The sequence below is a fragment of the Schistocerca cancellata genome, chromosome 2, assembly GCF_023864275.1.
Source record: "Schistocerca cancellata isolate TAMUIC-IGC-003103 chromosome 2, iqSchCanc2.1, whole genome shotgun sequence".
Classification (NCBI taxonomy): domain Eukaryota; kingdom Metazoa; phylum Arthropoda; class Insecta; order Orthoptera; family Acrididae; genus Schistocerca; species Schistocerca cancellata.
In genome coordinates, this window is record NC_064627.1 from 1100168517 (window position 1) to 1100191181 (window position 22665).

The following is a 22665-nucleotide window of genomic DNA, read 5'->3' on the forward strand; positions in this document are numbered from 1 at the left end:
CTCTGCTGACAGTTTTTGTTATATTTTTGGTGAATTTGTGATTAAAAAACACTAAAGAAACATTTCAGACTTTGTGAAAAAGGTTCATCTATCATACTTTGGACCTAAACCTGGTGATCAAGATAAATCTTGGGCGCCGCATAAGTTATGGTATGCGTGTGTTGAAGATCTGAGAAAATGGTCCAAAAAGGAGAAAGAAGCCTTTATATTTGCTGTTCCTATGATATGGATGGAGCCAAGAAATCATTCCGATGATTGCTACTTTTGCAGTGTTGATATTATTGGTCATAATTCTAAAAACCAGAAGGCAATAAGCTACTCTAACCTTCCGTCCGTTATCCAACCAGTAGGGCATGGTGTAGATTTGTCGGTTCCTGAACCAACAGATGATTTAAATGCTATCCCAACAGAAGTATTTTTTGATGTACAGTGTGATTTAGATGAACCAGATGACGATGAATTCCATTGTAATACAGTAAGTCTAGAGCCAAAATTGTTTACTCAGATCGAGCTTAACGAATTGGTTAGGGATCTGGGCTTAACAAAAGAAAAAGCTGAATTGCTTGGCTCTTGATTAACAGTAAATAACTTATTGGCAGTTGGTACCGGCATATACATGTATAGAAAGAGAGAGCAGCAATTTTCGAAGTTTTTTCAACAAGAACCTGATTTAGTGTACTGCTCAGACTTTCCCGGTCTGATGAATGACTTTGGTATTGAATACAAAAAGGAAGAGTGGAGGCTGTTTATTGATTCATCCAAAACTAGTTTAAGGGCTGTTTTATTACAAAGTGGTGACATGTATGCATCTATACCTGTTGGACATTCTATACATATGAAAGAAATCTTTGAAAACCTAGAAATAGTGCTAAATAAAATAAGCTATTCAGTTTATATTGGATGATATGTGGCGATCTAAAAGTAACATGCATGCTCCTTGATCAGCCAGGTGGCTTTACCAAATTTCCATGTTTCTTGTGTGAATGGGAAGTAGGGCTAGGGATCATCACTGGTGCAGAAAGAACTGGCCTGTGAGGACGTCTTTAAAACCTGGTGAGAAGAACATTCTACGCAAAAACCTTGTATATCCAAAAAAACGTACTCCTACTACCTCTACTTATAAAGTTAGGCCAAATGAAACAGTTGGTAAAGGCTTTGCCTAAAGCTGCTCCATGTTTTAAGTATCACTGCCAAAAGTTTCCACTCCTTTCAGAAGCTAAACTAAAAGAATGTGTCTTTGTCGAACCTGACATTAGGAAATTGATGTTTGATGTTAACTTTGAATCCACAATGACCTTAAATGAGAAAGAAACTTGAGTATCATTCAAGCAAGTCGTTGCAAAGTTCTTAGGACATGAAAAAGACCCAGAATATGTTTCTGTTATAGCTACAATGTTAAAGAAGTTTAAAACTTTAGGATGTTTAATGAGCTGGAAAGTTCACTTTTTGAACAGTCGCCTTGATTACTTCCCGGGCAATATAGGAGATTTTAGTGAGGAGCAAGGAGAGCATTTTCACCAGGACATTAAAGTGATGGAAAAACGCTACCAAGGCCGCTGGAACACCAACATGATGGGGAACTATTGTTGGTGACTTCACCGAGAAGTTCGGCAAGCGACTCATCGTTGAAAAAGCTACACAAGAAGCTTCAAAGAAGAAAGAGAAAGAAAATACAAATTCTAGCTGACAAGTGAAATATTTATTAACACATTTAATTTTTAAGTAGCTTACTGTAAATACAAACCACGCTTATGTTGTAACAAAGCGTTTCATTAATTTCCCTGTTTACTGTACAGCATAGGATTTTTATACTATTTAGTAAAAAGCATATTGCTCGAAAGCTATGGGTGATACAAAAGAACTAAGGCTAGATTTGGATTCAGCTCATAAAAATTTATAACGATAAGCTATCAAAGTAAAAAAAGTTTTCAAAAAGAATTTATCGTTGTCCTGTGTTAGTAGAGCCTCTGTGCTGGACTTGTGGATCATCGTCTTCTTGCTTTGGACCTTCATCAACGGACCGAATTTTTTAATGTCTATCAGAGGCATCAAGAATTCCGCACGTAGCGCAAACACTATCGATGCCTAAACACATAGCTCGGAGCATCATGGCGACATTCGGTTCCTTTGTCAGAGATGGAATGATATTTAAGGTTCGATACGACTACCTCACTCTTCCTAAATAACAGGGCGGACTTGGTCTTGTCCATCTTCCCGATCGAGCAGTGTCTCTATAATTTAATAAGCACCTCAAGCTTTGGCGACGATGCCCGACCAGCCTAAGGGTTACTAACGGAGGCTCTGGCACCGTATTTCCTTCACCGGTATCTCTTACAGAGATTTTTTTTTATTTATTTATTGCCATATTATAGACCTGTTACCTGATGTTTAAAACAGGTCGTACATCTTACAATTTTCGTTTTTCATCTTTTTACAGTTTCCTTTCCTTTTGTTTTATCTACAACATATCCAAAGAATGATTCAAAATAACAATAATTTGAGGTTGAAATATAAATAAAATTTTGTTGTTTTTAAGAAGAATACAAAAGGAAGATAGGATAGATGAGAGATTTGTTAGTACCATCACCGAGTGTGACTGACGGTGAATACCTCGGAATGATTTCATCGAGCTGTTGACCGCCAGTCACACAGACACACACAAATGGTTATTAGTAGAGAAATAATTTTTCTTATCCTATTTGTTACTAATCCTATGTATTAACTACATTAGGTGCGCATCCATGTACAGCATTTGGTGTTTTCTTGGCTAGATTGCCAGCAATTTGCTTATTTACATTCACATCTCAGCTTCCTCCTCCTGTTCCTCCTCATTGTCACTATTTTCGCTGTCGCTGTGGGTATCGCTGTCCATCCTCTGGAGATTTCTGTTACGCTGCACATAGGCATGTCTGTGATGTCGTGTCCGCATATACTCTTCACGTGTTGTTTTTGAAATACTGTTTGTCAGTGCGTTTAATTGTGCCCATTGTTCTTCGTCTCTTATTGCTGTGTATATATCTATGTCTGTATCTGTGTAATCTAAGTGTAGTGTATGTCTATTGTTCGCGTATTGCCCGCAGAAAAGACAGTGTGTTCTGGGGAACCTTCTTCCCCACATGTGCATGAAGGTGTCTGCCTCAGACTCACGCGGTTTAAGTGCGTGGGATAAGGTCCGTGCCCGGTTAAGAAATGTACCATACCGCGGCTGGGATCGATATGCTTCATTCTCAACCGCTCCCTTATGTCAGGGAGGAAGTCGTGCAGTCTATGTCCCTTATCACTTACATCCCACTCACCTTGCCACGTATCGAAACGCCAACTTTTAAGGTGACGTATCGTCTCTATCGGCACACCGGTTATTGTGAGTACCTTATATAGTCTCCCCACCTTTAACCAGTACCTTGCAGCTCTGTATTTGATCGTGATATCTATGGGGCATATTCCGAGCACCACACACAGTGCATCTGCTGAGGTGGTACCGAAGGCTCCAGATAGCCTAAGTAGGACACTTCTCTGCCCTTATCTGACGGATGCTTTGTTGGTGACCACGTTCAGTCAATGTGCCCACGTGCTAGCTGCAAAGCTGAGTACTGATTCGAAGAGCGCACAGTGGTATGTACGTATGACTGGAAGAGGTAGTCTGTACTGTTTTGAATTTAGCCTCACCAGTTTGTGGAGTATTTTTTCTGCTTTGTCTGTTGTTAGCCTTATGTGTTCGTGGAAATTAAATTTTTCATTTATGTGTACCCCAAGATAGCGCGTAATGCGTGCTCGTTTGATGTTTGTGTCCCCAATTTTAACCGAAGGATTCCTTTGGAGTGATCCTCTCTTACTGAGATACCGGTGCCCTTACCCTACTTTGGTTGGTGTGACCTGGAGTGCAGCTACCTACGGGACGTTCTCCCCGTCTCTCGCTTACCATCGGCCAGTGACATCTATTGCACGCTACTTCGCCACCGGTCGCTTAATGTCGTTAACCTGACATGTCCTACCGTGCATTCGAACGCAGTATGGCGCACGTCAACGCCTTTACGTGTGAACTGCAACGTCCAGGATGCAGACGAACGCCGGCTGCATTGTTTGCCGGCCGCTGTGGCCGAGCGGTTCTAGGTGCTTCAGTCCGGTAGCGCGCTGCTGCTACGGTCGCAGGTTCGAATCCTGCCTCGAGCACGGATGTGTGTGATGTCCTTAAGTTAGTTAGGTTTAAGTAGTTCTAAGTCTAGGGGACTGATGACCTCAGATGTTAGGTCCCATAGTGCTTAGAGGCATTTGAACCATTTTATCTGCACCATTTCTCTACCCAGATGCTGTTCATTACCCGAGGACGAAATACAGCGCTGTCACATGGATCAGAGGTCATTTGTTTGGAGGTGGTGTTACAGAACTCATGGATTTTTGGAACTATTTAAACGATCGTCATTGTGCTATTGAAAAGGAACGTAGGTACAGTCAATATTTTATTAACTTCTTGCGGAGCATCTTCTACCGTCCACCCCGTAGCTGGATCATTCACTGCAGGAGATAAATTTGATACATTCGCACAAGGAGTTGAATAGATAACGGTACCTGCACAACATTACAAGAAGACAAGCCATGAAAATGGGGCGACAGCGTCTGTGGAGATCGACGCCCCATGTGCGTGTTCCAGAAGCTTTTTTTTTCATTTTTTCAGAAACAAGTCGTGGAAAAATCGCATTTATTTTTTTGTTAATATATAAATAAGTATTCTCCCGTGGTCATTTACCACTTCCATATGTTTCTGTTTGACGACAGAGACATCGTGGCCAGGCTTCGTACAATGACCCCTGTCCTCTTTGCCACCGAGACTATTCCCCCAATTAAAAAAGTAGCTGCTGGCAGAGAACCAGTAAAAAAAAATGTCGTGTGATAAGGGCCTCCCGTCGGGTAGACCGTTCGCCGGGTGCAAGTCTTTCGACTTGACGCCACTTCGGCGACTTGCTCGTCGATGGGGATGAAATTATAATGATTAGGACAACAAAACACCCGGTCCCTGAGCGGAGAAAATCTCCGACCCAGCCGGGAACCGAACCCGGGCCCTTAGGTTTAGCAGTCTGTCGCGCTAACCACTTTTTTTCTTTTGTTCGTTATTGATTGTTGTGTTTGGTCGTTGCGGACGTCGCAAGACATCCTGTTCAAGTTCGGTGGTTGATCCTTCCACTCAGTTTTGTTATTACAGAGGCCAACCGGCTCTCTGACCGAAGACGCTGAGCTACCGTGCCGGCACCACACAGCTACTGCGGGCGGACAGGAGAACCAGTGAAGCCTCCGGAAATGACAATTCTGTCCAATACTTACGCAACGTCGGCCCGTTCCTAACCGACGGACCAACTGCCCATGGACACTGTTGCAGAACTTCGTCCCCAAGCTAACATTCCGTCATTGGCTGAGAGATCAATGGTAGTTCCTGAGAGGAAAGAGCAACAAGTCACTGTGCGTGAAGTAACCGAATCCATAGCGCTACGTCAGACTGTGTCACCTGAACAAAATTCCTCCAGCACCGAGATGCTGGTAAGAGCAGTGACTGACGATTGCTTTTCTACATAACCACAACACGAAATATTGGATTCGTATGATCGTCAAATAAACTGCTAAATTCCCACGGAAGAATGTAATACGGAGACTAGCCCACAAGCATGCTGAGGAAGCGGCAGCGTCGCTCCGGGAAAGGTGTAGCAAATAATGAAAAAACTCACTGCATCATCATTAGAACCCTCAAAGCAACAGATGCAAACATCTGCACAACTGCAGGATGGGGACAGTGCAGTGATACTAGCTGAGCACTGCCACGAAGCTAGCAGACAGACGTCAATAGACTTCGGTGACGGTGTTGGACACCAGTTACAAAAACATCAACAACGTCACCCTCTTATGTCAAACGACTCCAGCAACACTGACTGTGGACGCTAATGCAAAGAAGATTCCAGCGGCTTCCAGACTTAACAGCGTTCGAGGACAACAGAAACGGCAGAAGATGATGAGATTATGGATAAACACCAGGATGACAAAGAAGAGGACTCTCAATTCTTTCAAAACGCAAATAAATGACTTATCCTGTAGGATGTAAAAATGGTCCCTTAAACATAAATGTGATACGAAGTTTCTCAGTCTTAACAACATCAAAGATCTATTATATGCCGCCGACAATAACATCCTCTTGCTTCAAGAGGTGGCAGAAATTTATTTACATGGAATATGGTGCATTCTGGTAACAACATGAAAGCAGTGATGCACATCGTCATTGGATCCCATCGGACGAGAGCCAGAAATGACAGATCCATATATCACACACTAGCCCACTAGAGCGATATAATATCTGTCGCGGACGCCTGCAGAATCACATCTGCTGTGCAAGCTTAGATTTCGAAAAGGCGTTCGACTGGGTGAACTACCCGTACCTTTTTAAGGTAATGCAGACACTGGGTTTTCCTCCGCAGTTCATCAGCATCATACAGAATTTGTTACGGAATGCTGTTATTGTTGTGGTCTTCAGTCCTGAGACTGGTTCGATGCAGCTCTCCATGCTACTCTATCCTGTGCAAGCTTCTTCATCTCCCAGTACTTACTGCAACCTACATCCTTCTGAATCTGCTTAGTGTATTCATCTCTTGGTCTCCCTCTAAAATTTTTACCCTCCACGCTGCCCTCCAATGCTAAATGTGTGATCCCTTGATGCCTCAGAACATGTCCTACCAATCGGTCCCTTCTTCATGTCAAGTTGTGCCACAGACTCCTCTTCTCCCCAATTCTATTCAATACCTCCTCATTAGTTATGTGGTCTACCCATCTAATCTTCAGCATTCTTCTGTAGCACCACATTTCGAAAGCTTCTATTCTCTTTTTGTCCAAACTATTTTTATTGTCCATGGTTCACTTCCATACAAATACTTTCAGAAACGACTTCCTGACACTTAAATCTATACTCGATGTTAACAAATTTCTCTTTGTTCAGAAACACTTTCTTTGCCATTGCCAGTCTACATTTTATATCCTCTCTACTTCGACCATCATCAGTTATTTTGCTCCCCAAATAGCAAAACTCCTTTACTACTTTAAGTGTCTCATTTCCTAATCTAATTCCCTCAGCATCACCCGACTTAATTCGACTACATTCCATTATCCTCGTTTTGCTTTTGGTGATGTTCATCTTATATCCTCCTTTCAAGACACTGTCCATTCCGTTCAACTGCTCTTCCAAGTCCTTTCCTGTCTTTGACAGAATTACAATGTCATCGGCGAACCTCAAAGTTTTTATTTCTTCTCCATGGATTTTAATACCTTCTCCGAATTTTTCTTTTGTTTCCTTTACTGCTTGCTCTATATACAGATTGAATAACATTGGGAAGAGGCTACAACCCTGTCTCACTCCCTTCCCAACCACTGCTTCCCTTTAAGGCCCTCGACTCTTATAACTGTCATCTGGTTCTGTACAAATTGTAAATAGCCTTTCGCTCCCTGAATTTTACCCCTGCCACCTTTAGAATTTGAAAGAGTTACATAGTGTCAGGATATTAGAGGAGCTTTAACAAGTTGTACTAACCAGTATCTGTATAGCGGCAAAAATAAATTATGTGGTCCAAGTTTTGCCCATTCCTTAAAGATATAGCCAAAAGTATGCTGTCAGCTCTTGGACACTTTATACACTCCTGGAAATTGAAATAAGAACACCGTGAATTCATTGTCCCAGGAAGGGGAAACTTTATTGACACATTCCTGGGGTCAGATACATCACATGATCACACTGACAGAACCACAGGCACATAGACACAGGCAACAGAGCATGCACAATGTCGGCACTAGTACAGTGTATATCCACCTTTCGCAGCAATGCAGGCTGCTATTCTCCCATGGAGACGATCGTAGAGATGCTGGATGTAGTCCTGTGGAACGGCTTGCCATGCCATTTCCACCTGGCGCCTCAGTTGGACCAGCGTTCGTGCTGGACATGCAGACCGCGTGAGACGACGCTTCATCCAGTCCCAAACATGCTCAATGGGGGACAGATCCGGGGATCTTGCTGGCCAGGGTAGTTGACTTACACCTTCTAGAGCACGTTGGGTGGCACGGGATACATGCGGACGTGCATTGTCCTGTTGGAACAGCAAGTTCCCTTGCCGGTCTAGGAATGGTAGAACGATGGGTTCGATGACGGTTTGGATGTACCGTGCACTATTCAGTGTCCCCTCGACGATCACCAGTGGTGTACGGCCAGTGTAGGAGATCGCTCCCCACACCATGATGCCGGGTGTTGGCCCTGTGTGCCTCGGTCGTATGCAGTCCTGATTGTGGCGCTCACCTGCACGGCGCCAAACACGCATACGACCATCATTGGCACCAAGGCAGAAGCGACTCTCATCGCTGAAGACGACACGTCTCCATTCGTCCCTCCATTCACGCCTGTCGCGACACCACTGGAGGCGGGCTGCACGATATTGGGGCGTGAGCGGAAGACGGCCTAACGGTGTGCGGGACCGTAGCCCAGCTTCATGGAGACGGTTGCGAATGGTCCTCGCCGATACCCCAGGAGCAACAGTGTCCCTAATTTGCTGGGAAGTGGCGGTGCGGTCCCCTACGGCACTGCGTAGGATCCTACGGTCTTGGCGTGCATCCGTGCGTCGCTGCGGTCCGGTCCCAGGTCGACGGGCACGGGCGCCTTCCTCCGACCACTGGCGACAACATCGATGTACTGTGGAGACCTCACGCCCCACGTGTTGAGCAATTCGGCGGTACGTCCACCCGGCCTCCCGCATGCCCACTATACGCCCTCGCTCAAAGTCCGTCAACTGCACATACGGTTCACGTCCACGCTGTCGCGGCATGCTACCAGTGTTAAAGACTGCGATGGAGCTCCGTATGCCACGGCAAACTGGCTGACACTGACGGCGGTGGTGCACAAATGCTGCGCAGCTAGCGCCATTCGACGGCCAACACCGCGGTTCCTGGTGTGTCCGCTGTGCCGTGCGTGTGATCATTGCTTGTACAGCCCTCTCGCAGTGTCCGGAGCAAGTATGGTGGGTCTGACACACCGGTGTCAATGTGTTCTTTTTTCCATTTCCAGGAGAGTATGTCGTGGTCATATTTGTAAAGTAAGATATGAGGCCTTGACTCGACCGGCACGAGATGGAGGACATATGAGATTACATAACGCAAAAATTCTCAAGCATCAGGAGAACTTCAAAGTCAGCAATAACGCTAGCCGAATTCCTCAACCCTGATGCAACCCTAATTCCCAAGACAAAGCGAAATGCTGTTAACTGGTTAACAGGTCACACAGTATGCTATATTTTTAGTACTGAAGTTAAGAACGAGGAGGATTTTGTTACATATCTGGCCATGCAGCACAACATGACAGAAACGCAGAAAAAACTAGAAGCAAACTTTTGCAAACTTTCTTTGCATGACAATTGTGTAGCATGCAAGTAGATATTTGATCCAACAGAACTTTCCCGAGGTGGAAAAGATACCTATTAACGGAAGCATGAAGACATACGAAACGACATGAAATTAAATTTATTATTATTTTCGTAGTTTTCGAAAAGAGGCTTTTGAATCCATCATTGAAAAGTCGTCGAAGACGCAAATGACAAGTAGAGCGTCTGCAATAATAAAACAAATTCTCGTTTTAATATTTATTTGCGACTATAGAGGAAGGAATCATTGAACTTTTTTTTCACCAGAAAAGGCGGTTTTGTTACGTGCCGTTTGACACGGTTTTTAGTGTTTTGTTTCTTACGTTTCTAACTGTACTTTCCCTAGATAAATGTCTATTGAGTTCTGGAAACAGCAAGTCTACCCCGTCGAGGGCAACTCATCAAGAAGACAACCAACAAACAATTTATTTCTTTTTTCCTCATTTCCTTATGTTTCCTAAAATGAATCATAAAAAGTGGTTAAGACGTATTAAAAAAATTAAAATAAAAGTAAAATAAGAGAAAAGGTGATAAGGCGTCTGACTCGTTAAAGAAAAAAAGAGGTCTAAAAAACCGAAAAAGTTGGTAAAAGGAAATAAAAATTTAAAAAAATAAAGAAAAGGGGTATGATTTCTGCTTTGGGTGGAGGAGATCCCGGGTTCAAAACCCGGACGAGCCCTAGCGTTTTGTGCAAACCGATCGCACGTCGGTGGCTATCTCAGGCATTTGCAACTCCATAAGTCATCGCAAAAAACTGCCCATCAATAACGAATGAATTTCATATTTGATGTGGGCGAGTCACACACTTGTCGGACGTATGACGATGATTTCGGAGATTTCTCTGAGAGATCGTAGCAAATGCATGTCAGTACGTCTTGCTTAATGAACTGAGAAAGTGTTTCTGCCAGGAATCGAACCAGGGATTTCCTCCATGTTAAGCAGACGTGATAACCGCTTCACCACAGAACTTACTACTGTGCAGTTTGCTTCATAGCGTACTTATAGCTGGGTTGCTATTTTTAACTTAAAAATTCAATTGCACAACGAAGGTACATGAGCAGATTCACACATGACGTGGCTCATAGGGACGAAGATAGTGTTGGCGGGTTTTACGCTTGTCTTAATTCTGTCTGATGTTGTATTTGTCAATATCTGACAAAATGACCCTTTAATTTGTAGCTTTTAAACGAATAATTATCTCTATGATAAGATAAATAGTTGGCACATGGTTTATTTCTGCAATATTTCCTTACATGCCCATTTTTGCTGTATTTGGAACAATGAATAGTACACTTTTCCTGGTGACGTGCTTGGACAAGCTGTTTATTTTGTTTTGAGGTAAAAGAATTTTGGGACATGTTTGACTGTTCTGTCTCATTTAATCAATCTCCTTCCAGACGCAAACCTTCAAATAAGGTGTCGAGATTTTTGTCGGATCGTGTTACATTACCCGCACAGTAGGGAGAAGTGGTGAAGTTTCGGCGTTAACATTTCAAGAATTGGTGATATATTTCAGCGCTCTTTCACACCTTCACCTTCTGCTGATACACATTCAACGAATTATTGAATCTGCATACAATTTTGAACATATGATTTACTAGTGTCGTATTAAATAACTGAAGCGATTTCTCTGCAAACATTCGGTTGATACATCTGATTTCTTGCCATACAGCGTTTCTAATTTCTAGGCATTAGACTTTCAACTTGCTGTTTTCCCGTCTATGTTTCCGCTGACATTCAAACCTATAGAAATTTGTGCCTCATTACCTTCCTCAAATCAAGACTTTACATGTTTTCCAGTTTCTCCTCCTGTACGTTTTATTTCTTGTGCAGTTGCTACTGAATAAAACTTCATTGACCGTAATGTTAAGTCTAGTTAAACCGCCTTGAGACGTATTTGTCATTTCCAAGATAATCCTCTGACCCAAGTTCCATATGTGACTTAACTGAATCCGTTGATAGGAGGCAAAAACCTATTGTCTGTGAAGTTAAAGCTCGTAACTAACTTTTCTGACTGTACTTTGACTGAGGATTAACAAAATAATAATAAGACTTTCAATTACCGACTGCCAGCTGACGCTACTTCGGGCTATTTTCTGATATGCTGTGCGTTATTGACCTGGCTGCGTTCTCTTTTATAACAGTTTACGTATCCAGTTTTCTACTTGCCTGTATCTAGACCCATGACCTCTTGCTGAATTCTGGTTTTAGCAATAAGAAACAGTTTCGCCGTGTTTAAAGGAGTAGACTCTAATATAACGTATTCACATACGCCATGCCTGGACTAGAAACAACTGAGTCACCAAAGAGTACCTGCTACTATTTTAAGATTTTGAACATGACTGCTCTTTAGCAACTGTGCATACAAGAGCTTCAATGAATTGGAAATAACATCCAGCTAGCTGCAAAATACTGGTTTATTAAACTTTGGCCATGATTTCCACAGTTTTAAAACTATCTTCTTCAGAAGGTGTTGTACGTAGAATCACATTATCTATATCCAGTGTGGGAGTCGTTGATCCTTTCTAGTACCGGATGATCATAAAGTCAGTATAAATTTTAAAACTGAATAAATCACGGAATAATGTAGACAGAGAGGTAAAAATTGACACACATGCTTGGAATGACATGGTGTTTTATTAGAACCAAAAAAATACGAAAGTTCAAAAATGTCCGACAGATGGCGCTTCATCTGATCAGAATAGCACTAATTAGCATAACAAAGTAAGACAAAGCAAAAATGATGTTCTTTACAGGAAATGCTCAATATGTCCACCATCATTCCTCAACAATAACTTTAGCCGAGGAATAATGTTGTGAACAGCACTGTAAAGCAGGTCCGGAGTTATGGTGAGGCATTGACGTCGGATGTTGTCTTTCAGCATCCCTACAGATGTCGGTCGATCACGATATACTTGCGACTTCAGGTAATCCCAAAGCCAATAATCGCACGGACTAAGATCTGGGGACCTGGGAGGCCAAGCATGACGAAAGTGGCGGCTGAGCACACGATCATCACCAAACGACGCGCGCAAGAGATCTTTCACGCGTCTAGCAATACGGGATGGAGCGCCATCCTACATAAACATCGTACGTTCCAGCAGGTGTTTATCAGCCAGGCAGGGGGTGATGCGATGCTGTAACATATCGGCGTACCTGTCACCCGTCACGGTAGCAGTTTTGCTGTCCAGCGCCATCTGTCGGACATTTCGTGAACTTTTGTTTTGTTCTAATAAAACCCCATGCCATTCCAACCATGTGTGTCAATTTTTACCTCTCTATCTACATTATTCCGTGGTTTATTAAATTTTAAAATTTACAATGACTTTTTGATCACCCGGTACATGTGCATATCATGAACTTAATCACCACTACTTTCAGATCACGAATTTTAAGTGATTATTAAGTGGAAGACATGCACATGTACGAGACAGAGTCAACGACTCCCACATTGGATGCAGATAATGTGATTCTACATACAATACCTTTTGAAGAAGACACTTTTAAAACTATAGAAACTATGATCAAGGTTTCATAAACCTGTACTTTGGAATTTGTCTGCTGTTATACCCAGTCCACTGAATTTCTATTATACAAAATACCTTGCACAGTTTATAGTAACAAAAGACTGATAAACAGCCGGCAGCTCGTGATCTTGCGCTAGCGTTTTCGCTTCCCGCGCACGGGGTCCAGGGTTCGATTCCCGGCGGGGTCAGGGATTTTCTCTGCCTCGAGATGACTGGATGTTGTGTGTCTTTCATCATCACTGACTCGCAAGTCGCCGAAGTGGCGTCAGCTAAAAAGGACTTGCAATTCCGGAGGCCGAACGCCCCGCAGGGGGTCTCCTGGCCAACAAGGCCGTACGATCATTTCATTTATTGATAAATAATTAACTCTCAGTGTTGAAAGTCATAACAGTCAGCTAGCTTAAAGTTAATGTATTGAACAACACAACGCTTCCGTTTCGGAGAAAGATGATTGTTACTTAATGGTTCAAATGGCTCTGAGGACTATGGGACTTAACATCTGAGGTCATCAGTCACCTATAACTTAGAACTACTTAAACCTAACTAACCTAAGGACATCACATACATCCATGTCCGAGGCAGGATTTGAAACTGCGACCGTAGCGGTCGCGCGGTCCCAGACTGTAGCGCCTAGAACCGCTCGGCCACAGCGGCCGGCTGTTACTTAATGGCAAACGTAGTTTAGATTAGATTAGATTTACTTTCATTACAACTGATCCGTAGTGAGGAGGTTCTCCAGGATAAATAACATGTCAGAAAAACAAAATTACATGACAAATACTTGCAACTCAAACAAATAAGCTAATGTCCCAAGTGGAATGATCGTAATTTTTTAATGAACACTATGTGAAAGAATCATTTTACAAATACTAATGCACTGAATTTAAAAAAATAAAAAAAAATTATTTATTGATTTATAAGGTAATAAACGTATAATAAAACTACTATAATACTTATTTACAGTGAACACATTACTGCACTGAAATGGTGCAGAGGTTAGATTGAACTTACACAAGTCGTCGCCTTGTACCTATGTAGTAGGTATATTGTGTAAAAGCTTCCACGTAATAAGTATGATAGCTTTTGTGAATGTGTGCGCATAGAAACAGACTGTGAAACTACTAACGTGATACGTATATAAGTCGGATTTATTTTATTTAATACAGAGTTGTGGGTTAAAGTTTTGAATTTTACTGCTTAGTGTTTCCAGTAAAATGTTTCCAGCGCAGTGATTAAATTTCTAATAAAAATATGGTTGTGTATTTAGGATAGGGTATTCTGATATTACCAAGGCAAATTAAGGAGAACGTTCACAAAATTTTAAGTAATTTATTTAATTTGATAGTCTTTTCAGTTGTATCTTCCGGGAGGGTTGAGTAAGCTGCAGATGTCTTCTAATTATCATGCTCTCAGAGCGAACAGGGTGAATGTAGGCCACTTTGAACATGGGTATGCGCAAGCTTTTGAAGATAAAATTTGCCTAACAAACATTACTAGTGGACTAATTGAAAATGAGCGGAACCACTGCAGAGTCCAGAGAGTTAACTACTGCGCCATATCGCCCATTAAATCTGCACGTAAAATGATTCTAATAAGAACACCAACCCTGCATCTGCCTTAGACAGAATGATGCCCAACTCGCAACCATCACAGTCACCGGCTATCACGTCCTCCTTTCTCTGCTTCAAGCCGTAATGCAGTGGAGGATTTATTGCGTGAGGGGTGCATGCGGGGCTCTTAGAGAATGTGATTAGCTGGCCACAGGACAGTCATCCGGCCTAACGCTAAATAATGAGGGGAGAGTGGGTGTGAAAGTTGATGAAAACTGGGGAAAGTAGCTATGTGGAGAGTGCATAATCTGCGATGACGAATGGGGGCTTACTTACTGTTGGGCGGGCGTGGAAGCAGGGAACGGGTGTGTGTTATTCGTGATTACACCAGGCGTTCGAGTTTCGTAATTACATACCAACCCCTCTCCCGTACCCCAACCTCGCAATAGAATTAGTTGTTTAATCTCACGCTAATTCGCAGCCACTGCGCTTATCGTACAGATTCGGAATGAACATTGAAAGAGCACTTAGGGATCGATGTGTGACAGTTCTCAACTAGGTGCATGTAAACCAACACAGAACCCACGGATTATGTAAGGAATAATACTTGCTTGTATTTATCTATTTATGTTTTTCACGTATATTTTTTTTCCAGCAGTGCCACAGCGTGCCATGACATCCACAACAGACTGCCAAGTTTATAGCCTTTTTGTTAGAGGTTACCGGAGTTTCCGACGCCGATATCTCGGGTTATACTTCAGACAGTTTCCGCAACACACTCCGCCACACACCGTCAGGTGGCTTGCGGAGTATGGATGTAGATGTAGATGTAGAACAGTGTGGTGTGTCAGTTGTGTATCGACTGCTTCGGTACTTGTTTAAAGCTTCCACATGATTAAAAATGTAGAGCATTGCGGGTACACAAATAAAAGCCAATTGACAATAAAGTGAATTAAGATATACTTGACAGCACGAAATCAAAACTTACAACAACTAAAATGTCAAGAATGATGAAGTGTTTCCAAAAGCTGCATAGATGTAAGACGGTGCTCTATTCGCATCTACCGGTTTCACATCAGTATAGACAAATCGTCATGTCTATAACGGTTATATTTTCATAATGCAGACGGACAACTACGGAGTCCCAGCTTTTGAGAAGTTAACCACATTGGTGCGTTGTCATAATAACATTGAGCATATCGAAAAGCTGCTTGTCAAAATGTGCAAAGCATGACTGGTGAATGACCTACGCCGGAAAACACATAGCAGGATATATTATATGATCCGATAGACACCAGCTGTAGAAAACCAGTGAAAGTAAAACTTAAAACGTCGTGTGATGGGCTTACTTCCGCCATATTGCTAACAGGATAATGTGATGTATCAGCCCGCGGAGGCCAGTAATACACTGGGGTATTCTAAATCTCATTATGACAGCCCACCATTATGGTTTGACGCTTAACGTGGATAATTTCCCGGAAGCTGAGAGGCTGGCCGGAGTGGCCGTGCGGTTCTAGGCGTTACAGTCTGGAACCGAGCGACCGCTACGGTCGCAGGTTCGAATCCTGCTTCGGGCATGGATGTGTGTGATGTCCTTCGTTAGTTAGGTTTAATTAGTTCTAAGTTCTAGGCGACTGATGACTTAAGAAGTTAAGTTGCATAGTGCTCAGAGCCATTTGAACCATTTTTTGAAACCGGGGATTCCGTAATTATCCATCTACACTACTGGCCATTAAAACTGCTACACCAAGAAGAAATGCAGATGATAAACGCGTATTCATTGGACAAATATATTATACTAGAACTGATATGTGATTACTTTTTCACGCAATTTAGGTGCACAGATCCTGAGAATTCAGTACCTAGAACAACCACCTCTGGTCGTAATAACGGCCTTGATACGCCTGGGCATTGAGTCAAACAGAGCTCGGATGGCGTGTACAGGTACAGCTGCCTATGCAGCTTCAACACGATACCACAGTTCATCAAGAGTAGTGACTGGCGAATTGTGACCAGCCAGTTGCTCGGCCACCACTGACCAGACGTTTTCAGTTGGTGAGAGATCTGGAGAATGTGCTGGCCAGGGCAGCAGTCGAACATTTTTTGTATCCAGAAAGGCCCGTACAAGACCTGCAACACGCGGTCGTGCATTATCCTGCTGAAATGTAGGGTTTCGCAGGGATCGAGTGAAGAGTAGAGCCACGGGTCGTGACACACCTGAAATGTAACGTCCACTGTTCAAAGAGGCGTCAATGCGAATAAGAGGTGACCGGGACGTGTAACCAATGGCACCCCATACCATCACGCCTGGTGATACGCCAGTATGGCGATGACGAATACACGCTTCCACTGTACGTTCACCGCGTTGTCGCCAAACACGGATGCGACCATCATGATGCTGTAAATAGAACCTGGATTCATCCGAAAAAATGACGTTTTGCCATTCGTGCACCCAGGTTCGTTGTTGAGTACACTATCACAGTCGCTCCTGTCTGAGATGCAGCGTCAAGAGTAACCGCAGCCATGGTCTCCGAGCTGATAGTCCATGCTGCAGCAAACGTCGTCGAACTGTTCGTGCAGATGGTTGTTGTCTTGAAAACGTTCCTATCTGTTGACTCAGGGATCGAGACGTGGGTGCACGATCCGTTACAGCCAAGCGGATAAGATGCCTGTCATCTCGACTGCTAGTGATACGAGGCCGTTGAGATCCAGCACGGCGTTCCGTATTACCCTCCTGAACCCACCGATTCCGTATTCTGCTAACGGTCATTGCATCTCGACCAACGCGAGCAGCAGTGTCGCGATACGATAAACCTCAATCGCGATAGGCTCCAATCCGACCTTCATCAAAGTCGGAAACGTGATGGTACGCATTTCTCCTCCTTACACGAGGCATCACAACAACGTTTCACCAGGCAACGCCGGTCAACTGCTGTTTGTGTACTAGAAATCGGTTGGAAACTTTCCTCATGTTAGCACGTTGTAGGTGTTGCCACCGGTGCCAACCTTGTGGGAATGCTCTGGAGAGCTAATCATTTGCCTGTCATAGCATCGTCTTCCTGTCCGTTAAATTTCGCGTCTGTAGCACGTCGTCTTCATGGTGCAGCAATTTTAATGGCCAGTAGTGTACATTATGGAAATATAACCATTATAAACCAGAAGATGCGTATATACCGACATGAAACCGGTACTTTCGAATGAAGCACCTTCATACAGCTAAACAGCTTTTGGAAACACCTCAATATTTTTAACTTTTTAATTGTTATAATATTTATCATAACTTGAATGGTTACTGAGTCTTGAGCGTTTTTTATTGTTGTTCGCAGTGAAGTATCATTCACAGATGCAACCTCAGGCTCAGAGTCCCTTCATTTAATTTTATGAGAGCACACGGACATTGATGAGTCTAAATATAGTGACCAGCGGCCTACGGCGTTTTGCATCTTTGGAACACAATGCAGAAGCAAGTACCCGTGGCATGGATTCAACAGTTCCTTAGTAGGTATACGATGATGTATGGCAACAAGTGTTTACTGACAGGTGAGTAAATTTCTGTAGATTGGGGGCTGGTAGTTTGTGGGTGTGGAGCTAGCAGCTGATAGCAAGCCAGATGTATTCTATATGTATTCAGTCTGGTTTAGATCAGGTTACTTTGGAACCAAAGATTTCAACGTGAACTCAATGTTGTGTTCCTCAGACTAGTCAAATACGATTCTTTTGTGACACATACAGTTATCTTGCTAGAAGATGTCATTATCGGGAATGACATCAAGCGTGAAGAGATGCAGATTGTAGTCCTCAATAATGTTCACGCAGTCGAGAGCTATCATAGCACAATACAGTACCCACCGGATTGCGTCCGTGGAACTGTGCATTTTTCTAACGAGGACTTGCTTGATACCACCATCGACCTGGTGTAAGAACAAACGTATTTCACCCTGCCAGGTGTCACTTTCCATGTATACGAGGTCCAGTCTCGATAATCCTATGTCCGATACAATCGTAATTGACGATATAGCTGGGTCGAAATGGAAACATGTAGGTGCTGTGTGCTGTGGAGCTCCATCTTCAAGAATGTGCGCTGAACGGTGTTCGCCGAAACACTTGTGCCTGCATCAGCATTATACTATGTCGTCAGGTCTGTCTTCTGCCACAGATCGTTGCTGTGCTACTTTACACAGTGGGCAAGCCTCCGACGTCCACTTTCTCTAGAGAGGCGTGGAGATCCAGCATGTTGTGGCCTACGCATGGGTTCAATAGCCTTCAACCACTTTCCATAGACGAACATGAGAGCAGCAAGTGAAAATCCGAGCAGCTTCACCGTTCCCATTTGTACTCAGATGATTCTTGTGAAAACGTTTCCGAAGCGATTACGGCCGCTCGACGGGAGTAAATAAACTTTGAAAGCGGAATAGTAGTTGGAGCAAAAAGCATGGGACAATCCGTTTCGGAAATCGTTAGGCAATTCAGTATTCCGGGATCTACACTGTCAAGAGTGTGCCCAGAATACCAGATTTCAGGCATTACTAGAGGCACCTGTTTTTCGCAAAGCGCGAAATCGTGAAATTTTACACGTTTTGCTGAAAATGCGAAACTATTTACTTTTAAGCCAAATCGCGAAATAATTGATGAAACTTTGCAAAATCTCGTCATTTGAACTTAACTGCGGAAATTCGATTGAAGTTATGGTATTACAATACGGATATCGATTCTACACCATTTCGAGTATTCCAAAGACCAAAGACATTCTACAATGTTCTGGTGTTCTGGCGGTGTATTCAGTATTTCGTGTTGGAAATAGTTGTGGATCGCCGGTGCATTGAGTGTGGTATTTTGTGTTTTCGTGCTACAGTTGATTAACATGGTAGTGACAGTTTTCGACCGAGAAAAGAAATTTTTGTCAGAAGAATTTTATGTTTTCGACAAAAGTAGGAAGATATTTATGTGCAAACACTGGAATGTGCGTATTGAGTGGCAGAGGAAGGACAGGTGTCTGAAACACATTAACAACATTTCTTCCCATACGAAGAACAAGGAGAAGGCACTAAAAACTCCTGGTATAAAAAGACAAGCTACGCTCACGGAAGTCACTGCAGCGGCAAAACGAGCGATAAATGATAAAAAAGAATTCATTTTATCATCTACATCTACATACATACTCCGCAATTCACCATACGGTACGTGGCGGATGGTACCTTGTACCACAATTAGCATCTTCTCTCCCTGTTCCACACCCAAACAGAACGAGGGAAAAATGACTGCCTATATGCCTCTGTACGAGCCCTAATCTCTCTTATCTTATCTTTGTGGTCTTTCCGCGAAATATAACTTGGTGGCAGTAAAATTGTACTGCAGTCAGCCTCAAATGCTGGTTCTCTAAATTTCCCCAGTAGCGATTCACGAAAAGAACGCCTCCTTTCCTCTAGAGACTCCCACCCGAGTTCCTGAAGCATTTCCGTAACACTCGCGTGATGATCAAACCTACCGGTAACAAATCTAGCAGACCGCGTTTGAATTGCTTCTATGTCCTCCCTCAATCCGAACTGACAGGGATCCCAAACGCTCGAGCAGTACTCAAGAATAGGTCGTATTAGTGGTTTATAAGCGGTCTCCTTTACAGATGAACCACATCTTCCCAAGATTCTACCAGTGAACCGAAGACGACTATCCGCCTTCTCCGCAACTGCCATTACATGCTTGTCCCACTTCATATCGCTCTGCAATGTTACGCCCAAATATTTAATCGACGTGACTGTGTCAAGCTCTACACTACTAATGGAGTATTCAAACATTACGGGATTCTTTTTCCTATTCATCTGCATTAATTTACATTTATCTATAATTAGAGTTAGCTGCCATTCTTTATACCAATCACAAATCCTGCAATATAATGTCTGACAGGAGAACAGCTCTGATTCCCAGTAATATGGAAGTCATGGTATCCTTCTCTTTCTCGGACTGACTTGTGTGTTGTGTACATAGACAGGATAAATGTTTTCCAAACTTTCATGATTTGGTATTTGTGTTTTAAAAAGATTTATAATTTTTATGCTTTTTCAATTTATGTGAAATAAAAGAGTTTTCACTGAAGATGTGCCATAAATGTTTTTCCTATACCTTTTACTGCTGAAATGTGGAAATGAAATTTAGCGAAATTATTGACAAAATGGAAAAAAAAACTAGCGAAAAATATACCGAAATCACTTTTTAAAAATGACGAAATCGGGCAAAAATTTTCACCACAAAAGGTGCCTCTAGGCATTACCTATCACAATGAACAACGTAGTGAGCAACAGCCTTCACTTACCGATCGAGGGCAGCTCAGTTTGCGTAGAGCTGTTAGTGCTTAAACACAAGCAACATTGCACGAAATAATCGCAGAAATCAAAGTGGCTAGTACGAAGAACGTATCCGTTAGGCGAAATGTTGCGCTGAAAGGCTATGTAGTAGACGACCGACGCGGGTGCCTTTGCTAACAGCACGGCATCGCCTGGAACGCTTTTCCTGGTTTTGTGACCATATCGGCCCCCGGAGTAGACAACATTCCATTGGAACTACTGACGGCCTTGGGAGAGCCGGCCCTGACAAAACTCTACCATCTGGTGAGCAAGATGTATGAAACAGGCGAAATACCCTCAGACTTCAAGAAGAATATAATAATTCCAATCCCAAAGAAAGCAGGTGTTGACAGATGTGAAAATTACCGAACAATCAGTTTAATAAGCCACAGCTGCAAAATACTAACACGAATTCTTTACAGACGAATGGAAAAACTAGTAGAAGCCGACCTCGGGGAAGATCAGTTTGGATTCCGTAGAAATACTGGAACACGTGAGGCAATACTGACCTTACGACTTATCTTAGAAGAAAGATTAAGAAAAGGCAAATCTACGTTTCTAGCATTTGTAGACTTAGAGAAAGCTTTTGACAATGTTGACTGGAATACTCTCTTTCAAATTCTGAAGGTGTCAAGGGTAAAATACAGGGAGCGAAAGGCTATTTACAATTTGTACAGAAACCAGATGGCAGTTATAAGAGTCGAGGGACATGAAAGGGAAGCAGTGGTTGGGAAGGGAGTAAGACAGGGTTGTAGCCTCTCCCCGATGTTATTCAATCTGTATATTGAGCAAGCAGTAAAGGAAACAAAAGAAAAATTCGGAGTAGGTATTAAAATCCATGGAGAAGAAATAAAAACGCTGAGGTTCGCCGATGACATTGTAATTCTGTCAGAGACAGCAAAGGACTTGTAAGAGCAGTTGAACGGAATGGATGGTGTCTTGAAGGGAGGATATAAGATGAACATCAACAAAATCAAAACGAGGATGATGGAATGTAGTCGAATTAAGTCGGATGATGTTGAGGGTATTAGATTAGGAAATGAGACACTTAAAGTAGTAAAGGAGTTTTGCTATTTGGGGAGCAAAATAACTGATGATGGTCGAAGTAGAGAGGATATAAAATGTAGACTGGCAATGGCAAGGAAAGCGTTTCTGAAGAAGAGAAATTTGTTAACATCGAGTATAGATTTAAGCGTCAGGAAGTCATTTCTGAAAGTATTTGTATGGAGTGTAGCCATGTATGGAAGTGAAACATGGACGGTAAATAGTTTGGACAAGAAGAGAATAGAAGCTTTTGAAATGTGGTGCCACAGAAGAATGCTGAAGATTAGATGGGTAGATCACATAACTAATGAGGAAGTATTGAATAGGATTGGGGAGAAGAGAAGTTTGTGGCACAACTTGACCAGAAGAAGGGATCGGTTGGTAGGACATTTGTTGAGGCATCAAGGGATCACCAATTTAGTATTGGAGGGCAGTGTGGAGGGTAAAAATCGTAGGGGGAGACCAAGAGATGAATACACTAAGCAGATTCAGAAGGATGTAGGTTGCAGTAGGTACTGGGAGATGAAGAAGCTTGCACAGGATAGAGTAGCATGGAGAGCTGCATCAAACCAGTCTCAGGACTGAAGACCACAACAACAACAACATCGGTTGGATCTTAGAAGACTGGAAAACCATGGTCTGCTAGGATGGGTCCCGATTTCAATTGGCAAGAGCTGATGGCAGAGTCTGAGTATGGTGCAGACCCCACGAAGTTGTCAAGGCACTGTGCGAGATGGTGGTGGCTACATAATGATACGGGCTGTGTTTACATGGAATG